This window comes from Macrobrachium rosenbergii, chromosome 56 (genome assembly GCF_040412425.1).
Source record: "Macrobrachium rosenbergii isolate ZJJX-2024 chromosome 56, ASM4041242v1, whole genome shotgun sequence".
NCBI classification, from domain to species: domain Eukaryota; kingdom Metazoa; phylum Arthropoda; class Malacostraca; order Decapoda; family Palaemonidae; genus Macrobrachium; species Macrobrachium rosenbergii.
In genome coordinates, this window is record NC_089796.1 from 54562523 (window position 1) to 54581235 (window position 18713).

The window sequence follows — 18713 nt, forward strand, 5'->3', positions numbered from 1 at the left end:
GTGTGTGGTGGAGAATTTAGGAGTCAAGTATTACCGTTTTACCTAGTACGTGTATTCTGACCTCCACTTACTTTAGGTCAAATTTATCGTGATATTCCGTTAAAGCGGCTCTCTCACCTCTGTGCCAGTGGGCGTCACAACAAAATGTGTATATTATCCAAACGATATTTTTTTTCTCCCCCTTTTATCCTTTTGTTCCTCGGAGACCATTCTCACTTAAATTTTGTCACAGTGTAAAAGCGCCTGTCGGCACATTCGTGGGATATCTAGGAATGATATCACGAAAGAACAATTACAGATAAGAAGAGACATTAGGCGTGTGCAGTGCACGATTGTTCATATGCATATGCGCTGTGAAATTTACAGCATAATAAAAGTTTAGCGAATAATGGTTCTTAATGAAGCTAATACATGTACTTTTCCTTTAATTACAGGTTAGCTACAAAGTTGCCTGACTTTAAACTTGATGTGGCAGGGGGGTATGTGCAGTACTTTTTTAAAAAGGGAATTATTCTTAACCATTCACAAAATTACCTCTTTTTGGTGCTCATGTCGACCGTTGTGAGCATCAGTAACCGTGTTTTTCTTGTCAGCTTGATTGACTAATTAAAATTAGTCGGTGTTACTCATAACTATGATGTTTTCATCAGTAATATGAAATAATTCAAGGTTTCCTCTTAGGAAAAGGTTGTACAATGGAATAGACCTGAAGTGCAATGTCTTATACTTTTGTATTTGACCTAGTTTTTGTGTGTGCGCGTCGGAATCACTGTAGGCTAAATGAATGGATCTTTGCTTTGTATGTTTAATACAGTAAATAAGCGATAACGCATACAAATAATCAATGTGTAGCGTTTACTTGCAGGCGAAAGGAAGTCAGTGATTGAAGAAACACTGGTATTGTGTAAAGATTTCTTATAGAGGGTGCAAAACTCTACTGTCAGAACAGAGAAAAATACATCTTGATACTCGCGAGCTTGTCGGACTTATTCCTTCAGAATTTAGAAAGTTTGACGACTTCGTGGCTAAGTCGAGGTACAAACAAGGAAAGTTAACGTAACGTTTATATGACGGAAAGGGCATTTCGGTAATTTACGAGACCGGAAGGAATATTGTGGTTCTTTCCCTGACTCGTATTGTCAGACTATCAGAATTTGATAATCTGCTGCAGCTGTAGCAATGGTGAAAATGAACTGTAGATATGTGAAGTTTTCGGCGTTGAACTTTTCTCCACACGTGTCTCTCGTTCACGCGGTGGAGGTGGGAGGCTCTCGTATTCTCTAGATCTTGCCGCAAATATTTATTATAGTATTCTTAGCAAAACACGAAAAATGTCAGTAAGGATAAACTGTTTTAATTATATTATAAAAAAAAGGCGCTTCCGTGCAAAATCTCTGGGCCTGATATTTTCTATTTTCTGTTAAAAAGAAAATATTTTTTTCTCTTAATAACATTCACTTCTTTTCTCACCAGTTCATTTGTATTCATAAACCCCTTGGCGTACTTTTAATTAAAATTGGATTATGAAATATTAAACATATTCATTGTAGTAAATGGTATCTTCAAAGGAGTGCTATGCATTATGATGTATGTCACGTGACACACACACTCTCTCTCTCTCTCTCTCTCTCTCTCTCTCTCTCCTCTCTCTCTCTCTCTCTCTCTATAGTCTTCCCCATTTTCCTCCTCGTGTATTTATTAATGAGTTGTTCCCTCCTCAAAATTAAATTTTAACGAGTGAAATACTTTTTTTCGGAGGAAGGCAAAGATATCCAAAACCATTTGACATGGATGAATAAAGAGAAACCGTTACGTGATTGCTGTAAGCAGATATGCAAGTGGCAGAGCATACATTACATTTAGTATTAAGTTAGATAGGTTTCCATGGTAATGTATAATGAGTAGTTACTCTCTCTCTCTCTCTCTCTTCTCTCTCTCTCTCTCTCTCTCTCTCTCTGATTGACTTCCTGTTTTCTTTTGCCAGTGGAAGAGATAGCCCGTAATGCATTGGCTAAATTTCCATTTAAATTGAAATATTAATTAGGGATCACCCTTTGTTAGCCCATAATCTTTGGTTTAGTCCAGTTGTTTACAACTTTTTTGACACAATGGGTTACTGTTGCCTCCCCATTCCCAACTAAATATCACCGACCAAAGTATTTCTACCTTCTTAAAATCTTAAAAAGTAGATATATTAAGGCAATGTGTTGATAAAATAATATAGTAATAAAACTACCTTCACTTGAAATTAAATCTCAAATACAATATTAGTGTAAATAACCTTCGGGTGTTTAATTGTAGAGCCAAACTAAATTCATAAAATAAGATTACACAAGTTTACCATTAAGCGAGTAGTGCTGACTACTTTTCATCAAGTAAAACACTGGGGAGAGGACGACTAATGTGGGAAAAGTACAGCGCATGTCATTGTCATGGGTAATGAGAATTTTGGTTAAGGAGGAATGCTAAAAGAAAAAAAATCTTTTTAATAAGTACATGTTGTTTGGCTGTCCAGTTTGGTGTTGCCATGGGTCCATCTTCACCCGTCGGATTCGCACGCCATCCCTTTATAGCCCCACGTGATCACCAATGAAACGTTCTGGTAAATTCGACGTCTGTTGTTGCAAGATTTCGCTTCACGTTACCTAGATACTGCCAGTCTGCCGTGGTCAGATGGACGGTTTTTGATAAGCCAATCATCAAGCGAGATTTTCAAGAATCTCTATATAAGGGACGCTACAGTTGTCTGTAGTGTCATTATTAGCCGCAACATTTATGGGTATATAAACTCCCATAGGATAACCGTGGGCAAGGACGGAGAAAAAGAAGAAACATTTCATGTTATACAGTCAGGCGAGAGTTCCATTTAGATGGTTTGGGGAATCATTGTCACCGAGAAGCAAGATTTCCTTTATGTACGCAACCTTAGGAACCTTGGAAGGTCGATACCAATAATTTCTGTCCCACTCAGGTGAATGCACCATTGCCTTTTTTCAGTATATAATATTACAAATAAATACACTGTGTTGTTGGGTGAGTTTCTTTTATATATTATTTACCCTGCTTTCCAATTGTTGGTGCAGAAATCCTTTTGTTAAATAAAAATAGAAAAAACCTGACAATTCAAGTCTGAATCGTAACAGTGGCAACCTTGCAAGGATTTCCAACCCCTTAAAAATTGGAACAAGGAGAGTATAAAAAAAAAAAAACTGAACGGGTGAGATGCCTAGAAAGTAATGCCTTTCCCATGTATGTTTAGAGGAAAAAAAGAGGAAAATTTTAGAGATGAGAGAGAAATAAAAGACTGGAACTAGAAAGAAAAGACAAAGAAAAGAGCACAAACATTAACATGAAAGTGCTTAGTTGAGGGCCCTGTCTCAAGGTAACAGTCCGTTAGGTAGCAGACAAAGCAGTAATACGTCATTAAATAACGAAAGAAGTGATAATATAGGTGTGATTGCTGTGTTAAAATTAGTACCCAATTTTATGATAGTGATGATGTCAAGAAGGATTTTATGTCTTTTGAAAAGTTGATAAATAAGGTGAGTTGTCCAAAAAGGATGTGGACTTTGTATTTAGTCAGGCTTATGTGGTAGAGTGTTTTCTGTTTACAGTTGCATGTCCAAGAAGAGAGAGATTATTCTTAGTGCAGAGAGGTCAGAACGGAGTAATACTGTAAGAAATTTAGAAGTCTGAAAAATGATGGAAGTTGTACGTATGTGGATATGAAACAAAATTAGAAAGGTTATTCCAGAATTGGTTTAACTTATGCTTAAGTTTATGACTTTGACGATCTTACGAACTTAGTGATGCTAGGAAATTTCAAGGATAACAGCCTCAAGAGATTAAGTTGTGCGAAGAAGATAGGCTTGAAGAGCCTTTTTCAAAGGTGACCAGGTTGGGTACAGCCTCACACATGGTCTGAATGAAGTTAAGAAGGAAAACAGTTCTTCATTAGGTAAACTCCAACTTAATAAATATTCCAGTGATATTAGCAACAATGTGGATAAGAGTGACTACTATTTTTATGCATGTGGGAAACCTTGTAACACTTCAAAGTTTTGTAAGATTAAAGAGGTATATAGTAGTTGTAAATGAACTTGTGGCTGATGTCATGAGAAAGGGCATCTGGCAGGGAACTGTGTAAATGGTTAAAGTAATAAGAAACCAGTATCTTTAGATGATAATCTTTCATCAAGTATGGATAACGGCATGAAAGAAACCAGGAAATATTAGGAAGATTTTCTATCTTAAGGGGTAGTTTCTTCTCTCCAAGTAGGGGATTCAAGGGATGTTTGCTTCAGGATGCCAAAGCAGCTGTCTCCCTCATTAGGAGAGGCAGTGTGCTTACTAAGACAGTGATCATACGAAAGAGCAAGTTATGTTGGTTGGATTCTCAAACGCTTGTATCATCTGTTCGTTGTTGGAGATGGACATAAAAAATCGGGTAATGTCTGGAAAAGTAAAATTAGCAGTTGCAGACAGTTGCCCATTGATGGCATTGACATAATTGTCAGTAATGATCTGCCTACATCCAAGCATGTGAATTCTGTTTTACGTGAGGTTCCAGTGCCTGAAATGGTAGTAACTAGTTCTGGTTCAGATTCTGAGATAGACTACGGTCATAATTTGTCCTTGGATTCTAACGAACACGAGTTCATGGATTTGGGCATGGTTGATCTTGGCAAGAGTGTGGCTGGGAAGACCAGTTATATCTGTGTTGACAGTGTTAGCAAAGCAGACATTGCAGCTGTCAGGAGTAATGTTTTAGACGAAGTTGGTGAGGTAGCTTCAAGTAGTTGTCATGATGGTAAAAGCACTAAAGTTTTGTGTAAGGATGAGCTAATCAAGTTGCAAAGAAAGGATGAGACACTAACCAGATTATTTGAGTGTGGGTTGGATGATGATCTTGGTGATGTTTGCAAAAGAAACCTTTTGTCTAAAAGATGGAATGCCATGTTATGCTTGACCTGAGTCAGCTAGTATGGAGGAATTAGTCCTTTCGAATGGATGTTAGGTCGCATGCTAAAGGACTTAAAGATTTTGAAAGGAAAGCTAAAGTTTGAAGGAGGTAAAGATGGGCATCTTGGAAGTCTATAGAATCATAAAGAGAATTTAAGGAAAGTTTAGCAGATGGAAAAAGAAAATGAGCGCAGCAGTCAAGGGGAAAGGAATTTCAGTGTGGGAGATAAAGTTTTGGTGTTAATTCAGAAAGAAGGCCTCTCATTATCTTATAAATTCGAAGGTCCATACTTTTCAGTAGATAAAAAGGGAAATTTAGATTACTTGATTGTTTTGGGTAGACACAGAGCTAAGTGTTTGCATGTACACCTACTTAAAAATATTATGAATGTCTAGTGCCTGTAGTGACTATCTCTGAAAGAAATTATTGAAGTACATATCATCTGAGCCCAGAGAAAACAGATAGTTCATGTTAAGGGAAAGAGTAGTGTCATTGCCGACAGCCTCTCCAAAGGTTTTGCGGCAAGTCAAGTATGAAGTGATCAGTGAGTTTGAGATGACAAATTTTACCTTTTTCCCATTTAGGGATATGAACTCTTATAGGATCATCTGAGTCAAGGACACAGACAGAGGGTTAATAAGCATTTCACGTCATACCTTTAGACAAGTCTCCTTGAGCCGGTGTGGGGCTTCAGTGGCATCGAGAAGCAAGAGCCCCTTTATCTATGCAATTGGAGGAAGCTTTGAAGGTCGATACCAACGATTACTGTCCTAAACTGGATGAACTCATCTGTGTCTTATTTGGGTAAGCTGTCAGCGCGCTTGTTTCATCACTTGGATCCAGTACAGAAGTTACGTATCATTTATAGTGCGTCCTTGCACACCATTGTCCAATCCTCACTTACTTTATTTTCTTAGTATTAATGTGTATAAGTCGAGTGAATGTGACATTTTTTTCTGTATATAATATAGTAAATAGATACACTATTGTTGAGTGAATTCCCTATATATATTCATAACCCTGCTTCCTTTGGTTGGTGTGGATTCCCTTTTGTTAGGTGAAATGAGAAAGAACCTGACGATTGAAGTGCAGATGGTAATAGTCATCCTCGACCTCCAAATGGCTTCTTCCATTTGTTTTAATTTGAAAAAAGTTGAAGAAAGACCTAAATTAATTACGTAGAACTGTAGTGCACAAATGGTATCAATGTAAGTTTTCCTGTTCTAAGATATGATGAACTAACTTGAATTGGGTACTACCAAGAAACACCAAACTCCATAGGGGCATAAGCCACACGAACATGCTTTGGAAATTGAATGTGGCTTGTAATCTCATTCTGAAATAACACCGACGACGAAATTGGAAGCTTTATATCTTCTCGCGTCATTTCCTTGAAGATGGCGGGAAATTGGTCTCCGAAAGCCTGGAAATCAAGTCTCCTCATTTTAACCTTCTTTATCATTAGGGTCCATCTCCCGTACCGCAGGTGGCTTCCAGTTTAAGAACCTGCAGTATACACGTCCTAAGCCTATTTAAAGCTATTTGGTGTAGTGATTTTCTTAAGGTTGTTTCATATTTCGATAATTTTGCTGAGTGATGCGACTAAAAGTCACATGTGACGCATTGGTTCTTTCCTTCATCGTTTTTTCCGTTATTCAGTCCTCTTTCATCTTCATAAATATTCACTAGGTCCTCTCCAAAGTTCACCAGACGCAGGCAAGGTCTGGGGAGATATTGTAGGAGGAGGCAGGGGGGACTTTGTCTTAAGAGCGAAATAAAAACGGAAAGCAAGAGGTTTTTCCTCTAAACATTTTCTCTGGGGGAGTGTAACGGGGGATTTTCCCTTAGCGCGGAATAACAAAAAAGTGGAAAAGGTTTATTTCCTCTTTAAGTTTTCGCTTTTACCCAAGTGTTTTTTTATATACTTGTAGGCGAATAACCGTTTATATAAGAATAAATAACCGCTTTTTATGTTAGGTAAAATTATATGGTTATTTTATATTTATGCGTGCAAACATCATTAAGTATATATATATGAAACACCCAGAAGTTCTTAAATAATGAAAATAATAACTGAGAAATAGTTTTTCCTTTCCGCACTTCCCTATTGTAAGAGGGATAGAATGCCTTCGTTTTTGTAAGTGTAATGACAAAATATGGCTTTTCTTCTACGTCTAGTGTTTATTTTATTCTACTTTTTACCTGAGAGCAAATTTACTTGTGCACTGTTTTATTGCATTTAATCAAAAGTCTATTTTTGTTATTTACCGGACTTCATAGAAAATTTTATCAGAGGATTAAGGAGTCTATGTAACTGTCTGTGTCTCTAAAAGGGATATCATAATGTATTGACATTCGCTGCCTACATGCAAGCAACATTTCTTTGATATCACTTGCTAAAAGGAGTTTGAGAAGGGTTAGTGTTTAGTCCGTTCGTTTTTGTTTAGGCCCAGACGCATGTAACTACTAGCCTTAACGGAATGATATTTTATTGGTGTGCAAATCTGGAATGGTAGGGATTGTCCATGAAAAATTGTGGCTCCTACATATACATAAATTTTCACGCATGAATGACTGATGAAGTTTTGGGACAGCAGGCACACGGACGAGGGGAGTAGCGGTTCTGGATTACATTTATTATTGTAATTTTCCGCGCATCATTCGCTATTCCCGTACTTCATCATCCATTCCAGTTTGAGGATATTCGTTCTGCTTATAATGTTGCGGAGGTTAATTCTATTCGTGAGTGGCAGATTCGGATGATACGCCACAGACCATTGCAACAGGTACCAGTGTGTTTCCGAAGATAACGCTTTTGTCATTATGTTGTGTAATGAAGCTCTCCGAGGGGTCCTTCGTGATTCCTGCCGGTTTCAGGAGGGGCATTGTTTTTGCGTTTGTTAGTTTGTGCGAAGAAGAATCTTTGTACTCTGATTAATTTCACACCTGGGTAACCTGAAAAAAAAAAAATGACTACACGTTAACGTTGAACTAAAACCTAGTGGCTGTTAGTTCTCCTTGAAGCAAGCAAAATCTCATAGTGAACGAAACAGTGTTTTTTTTTTTTTTTTTGTACTCGAGTTTGAATAACAAGAAAAAAAACTACTTCACGTTAAAAACTGACGCCTTTCTCCAGAGGGGAGCCACGCTGTCCAAATGGTCCCTGTTTAGTTCTTCATTGGTGTGGGTAGAGCTCTCGGCAGCATCGCTGTTGCTCGACTCTCCGACTGGCCAATGAAGAATTAGAGGAAATTTATTTCTGGTGATAGAAATTCATTTCTCGTCATAATGCGGTCCGGATTCACAATAGCTTTAGGTCCCTTTGTAGGTAACCAGTTGGTTCTTATTACGTAAAATAAAGTCTAACCTTCGGGCCAGGCCCTAGGAAAGAGCTGTTAATCAGCTCAGTGGTCTGGTTAAACTAAGGTATACTTTACTTAAGTCAACTAAGTGCAGTTACCTTGTTTCGACTCAGGATTGGTATTATGTCTCCAGGATGCCGTCACGACCCTCTCTTCTATTCCCGTCGTTTTCGATGATGTGGGTACGCTTAGCAGCAAAGAAATAAAAGACAGTTTAGATGGTGCTGTAGTTTTTGTCAGAGTACTAGTTCTCTGACCCCGATCATGGCAGACAGTAGTTAATTGGTGTTCTAGCAACCCTTCACCTACGCTAACATTTTTACATTCTCTTCTTGCGCTGTATTTATTACATAAACCTTTCATCAAAACATATTCCAACCTTTTGCCTTTCATTCAAATTTAACCTCCACACCTCTGCCATAAAGGAGCGTTAGCTCAAGAATCTTTTGTACACAGTCTGCTACCTTTTTTGCTTCATCTATTCTGTGACTCGCCTCTTTCATGCTACCATCATCCATTACATTCACTCCAAAGTCATCACGGAATTCAGCTGTTTTGATCTTTCACCAAACATATGAACTCTCATTGTTCCATCTAAGTCGCTTTCATTTACCATCAGAGCCTTACTCTGGCTCACATTTACTCGCAGCTTCCTCCTCTTGCAAGCACTCTCAAAGTCTTTTTGTTAATTTCTGCAGTTTTCTTCACTATCCTTATCATCAAATAGCACTGGACATCTGTACACATCAAACATTCTGTGGGACATTCACGACCCATTTAGTATCCCAAAACCTTTGCACTTTACATCTACAGTCCTTTCTGTGACTTATCACACCAATCCTTCCATGAAGATATTGAGCAACTGGAAGACAATCCACACTTTTTTTATAACCAACTTTTACGCCTAATCATTCACTCATTGACCTGTATAGTCTAACAATTCTCAAAAACCTCCACATTGCCTCTCTTATTTCTTGTATAAGTTTTTCCTAGGCCTATATATGACATATACTGTTTTACCCTTTACTTTCAAACTTCTTTTATAGCCAAATCATTTATAAACCCACACTGATCTTCCCAGATCAGTTCCCTGTCATCTGTTTTACTTTCTCGGTCAAAAATTCTACCATACACTTTCCCCTGCTAATGTTTTACCCCTTGTGGCTGTCACAGTCACCTTTGTCACCCCCACTTTTTGACAGTGCCCATACCCCATACCCTCGCATCCTTTCCTTCATCCATACATACCTGGTCAGCTTGCCAATTGCATTATCACTTCCATACCACAGTCTCTCACTTGTCTTTTGATACGGCCTTAGGGGTCTCCGTAAACATTCTGAACCCACAAAAACCCTTATGACTCTCACATCATACTTGTCTGCCTCTCTTCTCTCCACCACTCAAAAAATTCTTCAGAATAGTCACTCCATCGACCCAGACCACATTCATTTGACACTCATCTCTCTATTTGCGTTTTCTTCCCTGTAAAACAAATTTTTATTCTTTATTTTATTTTTCACCTACCAGCTATTTTTATCTGCTATCATATTCTCTCACTTTTCTCTTGACTCTCTTGCCCACACTCCTGTACCTTGCACAGTCTCTTTTCATGCAACATAATTTCATATATATATATATATATATATATATATATATATATATATATATATATATATATATATATATTTATATATATATATACATAATATATATGTGTGTGTGTGTGATATATGTTTCTTACTGAAGAGACTGATTCTACTTTACTTGTTTTCGTTCAGATGCAGTAAATATGGTCTTATTTTATATCTGTTGAACTGTTAGATGTCGAAGAGCAATCACTGTATCATCAGCGACACAGAAAGGTGTATTTTATGGAACGACCGGTATATCCATCCATTCCATATATTAAGGTTTATAGCAAAGACGTGTTTGATCCCAGTGGAATAGAGTCAGTCCTAGATATTTCATCCTCGCCATTCAAGCAAAGCTCCGGCACAGCCGAGAGAAAATAAGAAATCGTCCTTCACACGGTGTTTGTCGTGATCTAGAGTTTTTGAAGAAAGTTTGAGGTATCTAGGCTTTTCAGATATGACATTTGCAATCACAGGATAATTATAGAGATCTCATTTCTGAAGTGCCATCAGGTGCAATCTTCTCAATAGTCCGGGCAGCTCGGGGGTCAGGCTTCATCAGACACGGTATTGTGGAAGATCAAAGGAGGAGTCTTAAGGTCGGCGTTTTTCTGGTGAGATTTCAGGTTAAATCCCCCTCTCTCTCTCTCTCTCTCTCTCTCTCTCTCTCTCTCTCTCTCTCTCTCTCTCTCTCTCTCTCTCTCTCAGCATTTTTCCAAATTTTGCTCATGAAAATGAATTGATAAATATCGCAGATACTGAATTTTTCGTGTTTCATACTTGTACAGTTATTTTGCTTTTTCCAAATGTCCTTTTTTAATTTTACACGTTTGCCTTTTTATAACGTCTCCCATGTTTTTTTTAAAGTAATTATTCTATTTTTTTTTAATCCGTCTGTTTCTCTTCCATTCTCTTTATTTGTAGAGTGTACGTATATTTTCTTCACTGCTACTTTATTGATTCATTTCTTTCCTTCAGCTTTTGTCCCAACGTAAATAATTCTTTTTAAATGTCGACATTATTCATAATTTCTGTTTCTTTTCTTAAATGATGGCTATTTTCCATTTTTAACATTAATTTCATTTGATGGCCTTCAATTAGTTTTTATTCTAACCTTGTAATTAAATGTCAAACCACAATGATGGAGGAACGAAGATAATGACATCATGTGCAAATATAGCAGAAAGAATACGAACTAAATAAAAAAAAAAAAACACATAGAAAGGAATAAGAAAGTTGGAAGGATATTCTGAATATCCTTCCAACTTTCTTATTCCATTCTATGTGTTTTTTTGTCTAGTTAGAATTGTTTCTGCTATTTTTTCACATGATATCATTATCTTCGTTCCTCCATCATTGTGGTTTGACATTTAATGCCGCTGTCATGACATGCCGAATACTTTAATGAAGAGCAAAGGAGGATGAAACAGGCACACCTATTGTCTTTTCATAGCCGAGGTACGAAGAAAAATGTAGATAAGAAAAACAGAAGGGTAGTTCTTAACCAAGAAGAAGAAATGTAAAGATCACGAAAATACGGGACCAGTAAAAGAATTTCAAAACTAGATAATAGAAAAAAAGAAACCAGTTACTGAATCGTTCTTCCAAGGATTACCGATTTCCACATAGTAAATAGTGGACAGGGTATTCTGCCGAGTATTACAGGCGCTTAACTGACCAAAGTTGTCCTATAGCAAAGGGAGGGATGAAAGCCATCCTACGGCGTAGAGGAAGAAAATTGAGATGACATTAAGTTGTTCTAGCTCCGTGATTTTCCTGCTGTTGAGTGGCCGGGGGACTCATGTAATTTTTTTTAACTATATTTTTCTTATAAAAAATTATTTGACATACAATGATGTCTTACGGGTCTACAATTAAGATGTCGTTGAAGGTTTTCAGAACTGCCTGAATCATGGCTGAATTTTCTGATAATTTTGTATAATTTTCTATAATTTTCATGAAGCTTCTTTTGAATTCATTAGAAAAATGTTGTAAATCTTTATTAGGAAATGGGGGATTTGAACTGTCTATTCCTTTATTGCATTTTACTTTTCATTGAACTTTTTTCTTATTAAGTTCTTCAAGGATTAAGGAAAATATCAAGTAATTTTTTTTTTTTGCTGATATTTAAGGAAGATTTTTTTCAGAGGATTTGGATTTTACTTGAAAGGCTTATCAGTGGCTAGGCATAATTACTGCAGCTGAATCATCGGTGAGGCTCATTTCATGAGGACTGTCGTTACTCTGCTCACTAGACGATGAGTTATGCTGCTGCTGAATTTATGTAGATTTCAAGAGCATATACTCTGCTTATTTTATGCCATTTGAAGATGGTGGATGTAAAGGTCTTGTGCGAGGTGTGGTAGCTTTCCCTAAGGGCTTGGAAATTTCTGCAGCATTTAGAAATTGAAGATATTGTATTCTGGTTTAGAATTAGTCTTCTCCTGTGCTTACAAAGGAATTATGTTTGTCTTGATGATGGTATTATTTGTGTTTTAGTTTTAGCCGTATGCTACTACTGTATATTATCAAAGTCTAACTTGATTATGCGTATGCAGAAAAACTTTTTTCCCTTAGGGTTCGTTGTTCCGATCTAGGGTTTTGTGTTTATTGGATGTACGTATAGGTAGTCCCGGGGGAAATTATGGTCTCATTCCAACTATATCCACTGGAAAATTTCCCCGGCAAGTATATAAAGGATCGATTCTTCCTGTTTCGTTATAAGAAGGGTTGTCGTCGGTGAACTATTTAAGGAATCCAAAATTTCCAGCTGATGAGCAGTAAAAGGGAGGCCCTGGATACAGCATAATGGCTTTTTATTGGATACTAATTTTGGCAGTGTTGCTTCCTGGGAATTACGATTTTTATGATTCATTATCAAAAGTTCTTTTCACGTTTCTCTCTCAGCATTTGGGCCGAAAAATAATTACCTATATCAATACGAATCAGTTTTTACTGCATATAGTGTCCTAAAATATTATTTAATTGTCTTTTCAGATGAATGAGCAAAATATTGAGGTTTGATTTCCTAGAAATTTTCGAGGGATTTCAATAGCATGCCATGGAAAAGACCCATAGTCTTGGATGACCTAAAGATCTCAAGTGAATTTTTATGAAATTTATGTTGTATTTATATAATATATATATATTATATATATATATTATATATATATATATATATATATATATATATATATATATATATATATATATATATATATATATATATATATATATATATATATATATATATATATATGTATATATATATATATATATATATATATATATATATATATATATATATATATATATATATATATATATATATATATATAAAAGTTTTGAGGGGCTTGTATGACTAGTGACTGATCATTTAGTTTTGGTCTGATACTGGTAGGCGGTTTACACTGTAGAAGTGATGTCGTGCAACTCAAAAGTGCGATTCTGTAAAGATAAAAAATAGTGAGTCTCTAGAAATAAGCCCCCTTTAATTACGAAAGGGTTGTTGTAGAGTGAAATAGATAAATTGTTTTTAAAAATATATTCTAATTTAACTTTGTTTTCATTAGTACTGAAAGCGAATTGAAGTTGTAGGTTTCCGTATGACTGAGACTTCAATCAGGACTTGCATTCTATTCAGGGTTAATTTCCTTGAGTAGGCGAAAGCTGGAGACAGCTAATGGACTCCTTTGACAGGAAGAAAATGCTGTCGGTGGATGCGTATCCTGAGTGAAACACGAAGAAGATAGCGGAAACGTCATCCTTCGAAACTTTATCGCAGTATTGATCGTTCCTGCAATTCAATCTGTTTTCACTGTTCGTAATACGTAGGTTGTTTAAAAGTCATGATTTTTAGGGGGGCCCTGCCATGTTATGGCGTAAATATATGGACTGAGAATTGTTTTTCCTGTTAAATTGCCTTAGACTGGGGAACTGAAAAGATTTTTTCATCTTGAAGATTTTAATCCTTCATTAAGTCAAGATTTGTAATCCTTCATTAAGTCCGGATTTGTAACCCTTCATTAAGTCAGGATTATTAAATAATTTTCTCGATATCACATTGAGTTTTATCGACCAGATTCAGGAGTCAGGAGGAAATGTCTGAGCAAAGAAGCTCTTCAGAGTGTCAGATTTCCGAAGTTAGCTAATATCGGATTTAAATAACGGATCCATCATCCTTCGATAACTGATAAGTTGAAAACCTTGAAATAGTTTTGGGAAGTTTGTTGTCTGTGTTGGAAGATGAAAGTGTTTGTATTGCCAGTGGCAAGTTCATGCGTTGTACCAAATTAATACAGCTAAAGGTCACCATTTACTGTCATGCCAACATGTTATATGGTGAAGAACGGATGACAGAAATTTCAGTTCTTTCAGATTTTTATGCTGTTGTGGAGGGCATTTATTTCATGCCATTGTGGAGGCTTTTTTTTTTAACTGATCACATTAACCTCATCAGTCACACGGTATCAGACTGTTTAGGTTTTGATCCCATTTTTCAAGCTAGGTATGTTCCCTCTTATTTAAGAAGTCAGATTTGCTCTGTATGATATGTATGTATGCAGTATCTATTTATATTGACCTCTCCCAGTAAGGGTGAAATCGCCTCTTGACAGTCCATCTAAGGTTGAGTAGAAATAATCTTTTCTTGTGTTTGAACGGAAAGCGACTCATCATCGTCTGAAATTTATAACCAAGACTCTTTTCCTCTTCTAATTATTTCTGAGTATTTTAAATAAGTTATCATTTGTGAATTTTGATAAAATTTGTATGAGAGTAAAAGATAGTTGGAAAAGGTGTGAAGCATTATTTGGAAAAGATGTATAAAGAGGCTACATTTGAAGGTTGTCCATTTCGTGAGAGATTTAAAAAACTGGATATAACGCGGTATTAACTTGCGCGTTTTCCTTCCTATAATGTTTAATATAGGGACAATTAATGTGTATTTTGTCGCAGCATTGGTATGTTTAATCTCTGCAGTTGAGGCCAATGAAAAACAAACAAGCAAACATAATCAACCCAGTATATTTTGACGTACTTGGCATTGTGTACTCATTCCACATCAGTGACCTTAATAGGCTGAACTTTGGAGTTATTTCATGTACTTTTTTCCTTCGATGTCAGTACCTGGTAGAATCAACGAAATGCTCTAGGCGTTAATGTCTAATCATTTTCTGACTTATTGTGTGATGGTGAATGCACTCGTACCCTTGATTTCAAGTATCGGAACCGTTATATGGGTTAAGAACACGGGGATTGAGTACTCAGTCAGAACGGGAGAGCTCTTACGTAATATCCAATTCCTATACGAGGAAGTTTTACATCCCATTACACGACAATGCTTCTGTGTGTTGAGCAAGGTTGTTCATCTCCTAGATGGTAATTACAGCCTAGTTGGAATGTCTAGAAATATATTGCTTTTCATTGCTTGTTCATATTAAATACTCTTTGGGTACACGAAAAAGACGGCTCTTGGTTTTTATATCAAAGTATATTGGATTGTTTTGAATTTCTTTAATATTTCATTTTCCACGTAACTAGGATTTTCCTTAAAGTCTGCATTTTCAGAGCTGCTAGGGAGACAGAAATACTTTCAAGAAAACTAAATCCTTAACATCGTTGTGTTTTTGGTTTCCTCATGTCATTAGAGGCGCGAAGCCATTTTGTGTTGCAATACGGTGTCAGCTAAGACGGTTCATTAAAAGTTCTTAATTATGTCTTCTCTTTTGAATGTCGAAGGGTTTGCAAGAAAGAAAAGGATGCGAGTCTCTCTCTCTCTCTCTCTCTCTCTCTCTCTCTCTCTCTCTCTCTCTCTCTCTCTCTCTCTCTCTCGTTCACTTCAAATCCGGCCACGACATGGCAGCCAATTTTATTGAGTATAATAAACTTGTGTAAACAGACATTTAAGAACCGAAATTAGTGCAACTAAAGCTATAACTCTTGAAGATTATTTATCGAGGGAAAATGGTCATTGCTCCTTTAGCCGCCCTTGCCATTTTGCAAATTTCATGTATGCACTCTGGGAAATTTCAGCGATTGGATTCTACCCTACTCTTCCCTTTTCCAAAAGTTTCTGTTGTCTTCCGCATCACTTTCTCAAAACCTTTCATAATTAAATACACAGGCATTATCATATAATATGCTGCTGACAAATGTCAACGCTGGAAATTTACATCTACTTTAAAGTGACGTTCAAAATAGAAGGACGGTTGCTATCAAACTTGATTCCTGATCATTATAAAAATGTAACAAGGATCAGGGATATGAGTTGTGTTTCCTTCGTATAACTAATGTGGCTCACTTCTGTCCCTAAAAGTGACATTCGTTCTTTTTCCGGAATGACTTGGATAGTAACACGGCCCGCTCATATTTGAGTGGGTCCTGGATAATAGGTAAATCTGTATTCCGCCTTACGTCTAATACTGCTTCCAGTTTGAAATTCTAATTCAAGTTCATTGTTAAATTATGTTTGCCATTGCTATTTCCCCCAAGCCTTTTTATTTGAAGTGACATTCTTTTAGTCTTCATAATTATTACATATCGTATAAGAGGCATAACGCCAAATCTGGAAAAATCATTCACTCCATGTTACTAGTATAAAAACGGTATGGTATTGCTAGTTCTTTCTCACTCAGTCTATTTATTCTCTTTCTTATTCACATAAATACATACATACATATATACACAGTATTTGGGGTTGTTTGATATTTATTTACAAGAAGAATTTCGGGAAACATGATTTTCATGTTGTCTGTTGAAATTGTAATGATAAAGAACAATTGCAAATGAAATATTTTTATTGTTCTTAAGTTTATGAGAAACGTTGGTTGATGGTTGTGAAAAGCGTTGACTCATTTATTATAATGAATAAGCTTTATTATCCTAATAAATGTTTAGCTACAGAAAGTTTTCGAAGGAATGTTTTGTTACTAGCATTTTTTTTTTTTAAACATTGTTATCGACAACGTTAACTCAACCATTACAACAGTTATCCTAAACTTTGAAAATAGGAAGTAAATGTGTTGAACACACCAGCAAAAGTGCACGAATACTGAACGATTGCTGGGAGTATTTTGTCCTGCTTGACCTTCTTAATCACTGTTACCATATAGCAGTTTCTTGCTGCTTTGTTCCTTATACTACATAGCGAGCTACAGATTAAAAAGGTCTGCTGCAGCTTTGCATATTAGACTTGTTAGAGAAAATACCTTTCAAGTGGAGCCCGAATTATCGCTCTTTTACCCTTTCACCCCCTCTCGCCCTTCTTTGCATTTTTTCCTCTTCTCTTCACTCTTTTAGTAAGAAAAGAGCGGATGGAATGGAACATTGACCAGTATATTTACACAAGCCTTTGGCCTCTGCAATTCTTACTATACTAGATGTTATTCTTTGTTCGCGGCAGTGGTTGTTTCTCAAGCTGAAATCACTGTCATTAAACCTTCATTAATTTAACAGGTACTCGTTAATCCAGGAAACTTAACCTGCTGCATTAAACCATTCACTTTTCACAACTTAATTATAAATGATGTTACAACATTTTTTTAAATAATTACCTTTCTGTACTATGTTGTAATTGTGTACGTAGAGAAATTCCAATTTTTCCTGGTAGAATTCAGATACAAAAACGATTTAACTGGATGCAGTTACTTTTTCTCTACAAGAAACTTTCATTGTTTATATTCCGATTGATAATATCTGTCTTATGAATTTCTTATTGGCAAGTGATGTTTGCCACATATTCTGAAGACTTGAGATTAATTAAAACTGGTCCTTATGTTTCAGTGTTCAACGGTTTTTAGTCTTTTTTCCTCCTTATTTATTAAAAAAAAAAAAAAAGCTCGGTGGCCGTCTCGAAAGACAAGGTGAATTAAATTGTTCGGAGGAATTTTCCCTTCTCTCGTCTGAACTTGAGACAAACCAGAGCTGTGTGTGTGGAACCAGTGAGGCTGAATGACCTTACAGGTCCCAGCGCTTGCCCTTAGGCCTAAATTTTACATTCCACTCCATTCCAGTGAAGTTGGGCGAAGGTCTGCGATCTCAGTGTGGATGATTTTGAATTATTAAAAGTGTTCTGGGTCCAATTGTCTGTCGATGGAAGGTGGATGAGAAAATAGTTTAAAAAAACTATCAGAATAGGCGAAGATTTGGTGTAAGTAACTACTTCAGACATTAACATATCATGAAGGTTATGTCTACTTGGTAACAGATTAGTTTCCATGTGAACACAAACGTTGTTGACTCCATTTTGGAAAGTAAATGTGTGATTTTTATTCTTAATTTTGGTTCTTCGCTGTTGAGGTAATAGAATTAAATATCAATATTTTTTATTAATATTATTATCCTGACTTGCATAGCATGTGATTATTTCATTATTTGTGATTGCTTGTGAATTTTAGCACTGTAGTACGCTTATATTTATTCATATTAGACCCTTCAGTATTTTGCTCTTTTAATACATAGTATATATGCTTAAAAAGGTACATAAAGCACTGTATCGAGGACGAAGGTTATATCTACTTGGTAACACAGATTAGTTTCCTTGTGAGCACAAACGTTGTTGGCTCCATTTTTGGAAAGTAAATGTGTGATTTTTATTCTCAAATAAGTTTTGAACGTTAGTGCCCGGAAATATTCTAACTAATGATTTGCATCTAGCTTAAGGATAATGAAGTTCTAATATAGTATACCGAGAGTGACATATTCCTGGGCGAATAAAAGGCTAGTAGTCCAGTGTCTTCCCTAGTATATGTTAAGCTT